This window comes from Castanea sativa, chromosome 12, assembly GCF_040712315.1.
Source record: "Castanea sativa cultivar Marrone di Chiusa Pesio chromosome 12, ASM4071231v1".
NCBI lineage: Eukaryota > Viridiplantae > Streptophyta > Magnoliopsida > Fagales > Fagaceae > Castanea > Castanea sativa.
The window spans coordinates 3,571,758-3,578,153 of NC_134024.1; the positions used below are offsets into that span (position 1 = coordinate 3,571,758).

At 33.2% G+C, this 6,396-nt stretch overlaps 1 pseudogene; it reads right to left on the reverse strand.

The window, feature by feature from the left end:
* Positions 1-681: 681 nt before the first annotated feature.
* LOC142619331 (putative disease resistance protein At5g66900) lies at positions 682-5,291 on the reverse strand (annotated as a pseudogene).
* Positions 5,292-6,396: the final 1,105 nt, after the last annotated feature.

Sequence of the window (6,396 nt, forward strand, 5' to 3'; positions counted from 1 at the left end):
ATTAATTCAAAAATGTTAAATAAAATAAGCATTGCATATATGAAATATTTAAGTAAATAATAAGATACCACAAAGGATGTCATTACTGGTAGGATATCACTTGAAGTCTTGAACCCTCAAAATTTATCTAAGGGGTTAGATATAAGGATAATTGAAATAATAATAAGTACCAACAAGAATTCGCAAGCTTCAATAACTGATTGAGCTTGATTGTTTCCAACAATAAAACATTTATATATTAGTTTAAAAGGAACATTGGTTGCTTCAAATCAAATTTTTTGGTTCTTTTGATGTTGGCAATTGTCCCCTTGTTGTGTGTGTGTTTTTTTTTTTTCAATAAATTCTTGCAATTCATAAAAATAAAAAATAAAAATTTATAGTTTGGTCATTTTTTTATTTTTATAATTAGAAACTTTTATAGTTTTTTAGCTTTTCAAGTCAACTATAAAATTATACAAAAGTGTAAAATATAGTTTTACAACTATCGAACGTTGCAAACCCACATACCCACATCGAACATCTTATTTCTACTACTAACAAAGCAGATCTTTTTCCCCTTCAATCTTATTCTTGCAATTACTTGTTATTGTGTATTTAAAACAAAATGAGAGGTAAGCCAAATCCTACAAAAAAAAGTGGGCATATGCAAATGTGACCAATAAAATAAAATAAAATAGAGAAAAAAAAATATTAAAATCAAACCCTCACCGTAAGGAGCTGTAATTCATGCAATATGTAGATGGCATTTATGGACATAGACTTAAGAAACTTCTCCCAACCATTACATGCCACAAAAACATTTGAAGCTCAAAGGAGAATAAGGTGCCCAAGTTTAGAAATAGTGTTCAAAAGTATTCTCCACATTGATTACCTACTACCACACATTTAAAGAGAAATTTCATCAAGTATATGTCATGCAAAAATAACCAAAAAAAAATTATCGACATTCCACATGGGATAAAAAAGCGAATGGGTGACAACTAAAATGTTTTTATTGACAAAAAGGAGAAAAATAATTGACAAAAAATCAGGTCTAAAGATTGATCTTTTTTTCAATGTCTCTTGTTTTTGCATTGTCTAGTTCTCTAGTTTTCTCAATAGATTAAATTAGATGGAGAGAGCATGAGACAAAAATTAGGAGAGACAAATTGGTTACCTGGTTGATTGAAGAAGAGCCAAAAGACCGTAGCATTACCGAGTTCAATGGTGTTTCCGCAGCTTCTGCAGAAGTTGAGAGGAGGCAACTGCAATATATAAAGAAAATCAATCAATAAAGAGAGAATAGGAGTTGAGATCAAAGAATTGTAGTAGTGCTGAATTGAGGTTAAAATGGATTTAATAAGGTGGTGGAAAAGGGGGGTGATGTTATCCCTTTGTTTGATGGAGAGAGAGACCAAGGAGGATGTTTAATTGAGAATTAAAATAGTTAGCCGGTTGGGATTAATGGAGTAAAAGGGGAAGATGAGTGGGTTGCACTCAGTCATTATGGAAAGGATTCTACATATTCTATCAAAAAAATAAATTGAGGAAGTTGAAAAATAGGAAAACATTCAATGGATAGTTGGGTTTTTTTTTTTTTTTAAAAAAGAAGGTTTGAGTAATAGGAGCATAATTTAATGCAAAAAAAGTCATGAGAATATGTAAAGTCATGATATATTGTAAAGTCACGAGAATATGTAGCAAAGCAAAAGAATTAAGACTATTTAGAATGTGTAAAGTCATGAGAATATGTAAAGTCATCATATATTCTGCATTCTTTTTAAAAAGGTAATAAATTAAAAAATAAAAAGATGACATGGATGATGACATGACTCAACTGGAGTGTAACAACAATAAATACTACACTTCAGTTTTTAGTAATATAAAGATTAGATGTGGCAATGCATCTGAAACTTGGATAGTAAAATTCTAAAAAGCTTGACCAATATTACACATAAATAAGGATATTTTCTTCAAACTCTTCAACAATATAGGGGCCTTGCAAAGGGAAGGGATAGAAACCTTCTCCAATCTGATTGTTTTTAAATTGGGTAGAGACTTGAGTAGTTGAAAAATTCTTAATTCGGCAGGAAAGTAACCATAATTAGTTATCATCAACACCTTGAGTTTATCCATTTTAAACATGCAATCAGGTAAGCTGTAATTCTGTGTCTGAAAGTTCAGAATTAGAACCTCAACTTTGGGTGCTTGAATGTTGCACCAACTTGACAAGAATAATTCATCTGCAAAAAGAATTTTATATGATGTGAGAGGGCACTCAATATTTGGTATATTACATATATAAATCTTTGCACATGCGCACATGTGAGTGCTCACACCTGTATGCATTCATGCATGTGTGTGCATTTATGCGTGTGCGATAGAAGCAAAATGAACCAACCAGTTGAGATAGATAATAGGCGGGCATTGAAGAGGTGCTGATCCTGTTTCGTACACCACTACGGTAGAGTGTTTTTATTTATGTCCATAATCAATCGTTTCCTTTGTCTGATTAGCCCCCGGCTGCTCTCATGAATAGCTAGCTCTCTAAGAGGATCATGTTGTGTGACAAAGTCTTCATTATAACAAGTATAATAATTGTTGTTCTCACTTGCATCTTTCGATTCTTTCCTGGTGAATGGGCATAAGTTAGAAGTTAGAAAAGATTCAAAAATTTTCAATCTCAAGTAAGCTTATAATTATAACAAAATATTATTGACATCAGAAGTTGATTATGACTTATAACATTACAGTAATTTCTACCTTAGGGCCTTGAGCTGTGTAGAGAGCTACAACATATTACTATAATAAGTTGACCAAAGCCAAACCTGAAGAAACCACACTACAAGAATATCAGACCATAAAATAAAGTCACCACACCTTGTCCTCACTAGAGTAGCCCGATTCCAGGAGGTGAGTTCATGTAAATTGTCAATGGCATCATTGCCATGTTCATCTAGCTCATGTAATTCAACCCACATATCAATTAGGGCAGGAAAAGTAACCCATGGCCTTCAGGAAATGAAGCTAGATCCATAAAACACTCTTCCAAAATGACCTCATCATCCAAAAATTCTAGGCTTTTTTGAAGACATTGAAGCAGATCAGGACTTGACATGAGAATAGAATGACCATTAGACCATTTCCTAGCTCTACTGCGCCAAACCTCCACAGGCTTCTCTTTGAGTGATTTTCCACTCACTTTGAGGGCCAGTGGGAACCTCCCATAGCTTCTCACTATCTGCAATATAAGGAACTGAATTAAATCAGTTATAGTTAGGAGGCCATGGGTAATATAAGCCAATGTTATATCTATTCAAACCACGTGAATACTTTGAAATATGAAAACAAAGCTTTGTAGGATTTCGGGGCCAATTGGTTCAAAACAAAACAAGCAAGCTTGAATGTAAGTATAATTATGAAAAGCATGATTTTGGCAGGTTCAAATGGTATATCAAGAACAAAACTAGAATGTATTTCTTCATCCATATGCATATACATTAATGCATACCTCACCCAATGGCAAAAAGTATAAATCAAATTAATCAAATTTCGTCCATATATATATATATATATATATATATCACAGATTGATAAAGCACCTTTTCAATAATTTCAACTGGAATTCTAGAATTCCCATCTTGCAGAGATGCTGAGTGACGAAGCAGAGTCATTGCATCTTCATCATTTAACGATTTTAAGTTATATGTAAAGCTAAATTCGGGAAATATAGTTCTTGAGGTCACCAGAATATTGTATTTTGGCATATCAAACTTAAACTCTTCAAGACGGAATTCTGATCCAGACCAAACATCATCCAAGATCAATAATATAGGACTGGATCCAATTTTTGTCAACAGTTCCTGCAGCTGGTAGATTGCATCTTCATCACTTTGGAACTCAGGCTCCTGACCACATATATGATGAAATAGTCTTTGCACAATGACCATCAGGTTGAGAATTTTAGAAACGGGGACAAAAAAAAAAATTTGTCCTTAAATTTGCCTATCCAAAAGCAATCTAGTTAGAAAGTTGCCACTGAGGCACATTTCATTTGTTATAAAACTGTAAACAGAGAACATAGATAATAGGTAAAGTCGAATGAAGTGAATACATAATCCCAATCGCAGCAAAGATTACAAAGGAGAAAAAAATAATAATAAACAGTTTTTCGAGAAACAACAACAATTCTTAAGTAATGAGTATTTTTTTAGTTTACATATTCTTTGTTACTAGTTACTACTCTTCTAAGGCAGTAGTTCCGAAGGACAAAATGTGCCAATAATACTGTTACTATTGTTGAAAGGGCTAAAACAAAATAATGAGACATATTTATTTCGTAGTTTAATTTAACTTGCAGAAATTTGAATCTTCATGTGTGAATGTAATTCCGTTCATTCCAATTACAGTCATGTATATATGTTGCTCAAGCAATATTTCAATTTAAGATTCAGCAATGAATGACTTCTCTATGTATTTTGTTTGTGGTAATACTGAATGGATTACTTTTACTGTAAAGGATCCACCTACTAACACTACAAATAAATTGAAGAAAATGTGACAATAACAACAATCAAACCTTAGTTCTAAAAGTTTGGGGTCAGTTATAAATCTTTAACAGACTAGTCTTTCTTTTCAACTTAAGAATATGGAAACACTTTCCAGTTATAAATTAAATTGACACACAACAAAAAAAACAAACAAAAACAAAAAACCAAATACCTATAATTTCCTTGTCATGACGGAGCATTGTCACTGATGCAGTCTTCCCGCATCCGCCAGGAGCAGTCGATAGAAGTTGCTGCTTCTTCTCCTTCAACAGCTGAGTTTTCAACACTTTCAAAGGCACATCCAACCCAACAGTAAAATCGGGGTGTCTAGGAACTGAGCACAACAACCTACCTATCTTCATGATGGGCGACTTCTTTTCCTGTTGAGTAGGTTTCCACTGATCCAGAATCTGCAAAATATCCCCTCTGTTCTGTGCATTCATATGAACCTTACAGAACCTCACAATGGCCTCATCCAACTCTCTTAGTTTGTTGGTGTAAATGAGGTAAAAGTTGTTCAAATCTCCGATATCTGAGCAAATGTCAATGAGCTGCTTTGACATCCTTCATTTTGTAAATCAAGCTCTGCGTTTCCTGTTCTGGGCAATCAAGTTTTTCTTTTATCTCTTCAACCACAGGTGCTAAAAGATCTAGACTGAATTCAAAGTTTTTAAAAAAGGATTTGAACGCGAGGACTTTGCTTCCCACATTGTGTCATGCAACACCCCAAATACTTCTCCAAGCTTTGCTTCCATAAAGGCCCATCCAATGGTGCTGCCATAAGAAAAGAAATTAAAGATGACAAAGCAATTTATCTCTCTAACTCTTCTATAACTCTTGATCAGTATCCTTGTGCTGATAAGGAAACAGAGCAGAGAATCAAAGCAAACCATTTGAGATGAAAGAAGAATGCGAAGGGGATTAGAAGACTAAACTCTGAAGTAATAAAAATAAGTAGGACAGAAGATTTTTATTCAAAATATTCTAACCCATTTTTTATGTTCCACCTTTATGTAAAAAGGAAAGCAATACTAAGCACATTCACTTCGTTGTTTGATTAAGTATAGACTTTTTTTTTGATAAAATCAATTATAGACTTATAAGGGAAGCAAGCCGTAAAAAAACAGGGAATATATTGTTCATATGTTGGTGCCTTAAACATTCTTTATGATAAGTGATACTTTGTTAAATTTACTAAATATTGTTCATATCATATACCATATCCATACAATAAAAGTTGGTCTTTTTATAAATGGTGATTGTGTCGTATGATAATTGTGAATTATGATCCTTTCAAGTTCTTAGGGAAACTTCACAAAGTTCTCAGAGAAATAAGTGGATTGGATTTCATCATGCGATTAATAATTTAAATAGATTACAAAATGGTCATAGACAATGATTTTCAAAACATTAATGTTGTGATAAAATCAAATCTCATTTCAAGATTAATTGATGTAGCATCTTAGAAACTTCGTAGTGGAGTTGCACTAAAAACTATAGAAGATGAACTACAACAAAGGCCTAATAACTCCATCATTTCCTCTGCACACGATTCCATTCCAACTAATCCAACAAGTTCCTTAGTAAAAGTAGAGAATTTACCATACAATTCATGCTTTATGTCTCCACTGATACGCTGGATATCTGTTGATTCAGATCTGTAACAAAGGAAAATAATTTTGACGAGGCAGTGATAGGCATAAGAGATGAAAATAACTCAAGGTTTCTTGCTATATTTAGTAAGCAGCCAAAAGGAATAAACATGAAGAACAATAAAAGGAAGCAAAGAGAATGGTGGGATAACTTAGGATGCTTGATAGCGAGGAGGCAAGCCCGAACCCACAAAAATTACCAACAGTGTAAAAAT